The sequence below is a fragment of the Austrofundulus limnaeus genome, unplaced genomic scaffold (genome assembly GCF_001266775.1).
Source record: "Austrofundulus limnaeus strain Quisiro unplaced genomic scaffold, Austrofundulus_limnaeus-1.0 Scaffold4992, whole genome shotgun sequence".
Lineage (NCBI taxonomy): Eukaryota > Metazoa > Chordata > Actinopteri > Cyprinodontiformes > Rivulidae > Austrofundulus > Austrofundulus limnaeus.
Genome location: NW_013957394.1, coordinates 1 through 697, shown reverse-complemented (window position 1 = coordinate 697; position 697 = coordinate 1).

Below are 697 nucleotides of genomic sequence, written 5' to 3'. Positions count from 1 at the left end.
TGTTGTGTTCAGTCATGTTGTGTTCAGTCATGTTGTGTTCAGTCATGTTGTGTTCAGTCATGTTGTGTTCAGGAACCTGGTGTTCAGTAATGTTATGTTCAGGAACCTGATGTTCCGTCATGTTGTGTTCAGGCACCTGGTGTTCAGGCGTGTTGTGTTCAGGCATGTTGTGTTCAGGAACCTGATGTTCAGTCATGTTGTGTTCAGTCATGTTGCGTTCAGGAACCTGGTGTTCACTAAAGTTATGTTCAGGCACCTGGTGTTCAGTCATGTTGTGTTCAGGAACCTGGTGTTTAGTCATGTTGTGTTCAGGAACCTGGTGTTTAGTAATGTTTTGTTCAGGAACCTGATGTTCACTAATGTTATGTTCAGGAACCTGATGTTCAGTCTTGTTGTGTTCAGTCATGTTGTGTTCAGTCATGTTGTGTTCAGGAACCTGGTGTTCAGTCATGTTGTGTTCAGGAACCTGGTGTTCAGTCATGTTGTGTTCAGGAACCTGGTGTTCACTAATGTTATGTTCAGGAACCTGATGTTCAGTCATGTTGTGTTCAGTCATGTTGTGTTCAGTCATGTTGTGTTCAGGAACCTGGTGTTCAGTCATGTTATTTTCAGGAACCTGGTGTTCAGTCATGTTGTGTTCAGGAACCTGGTGTTCACTAATGTTATGTTCAGGAACCTGATGTTCAGTCATGTTGTG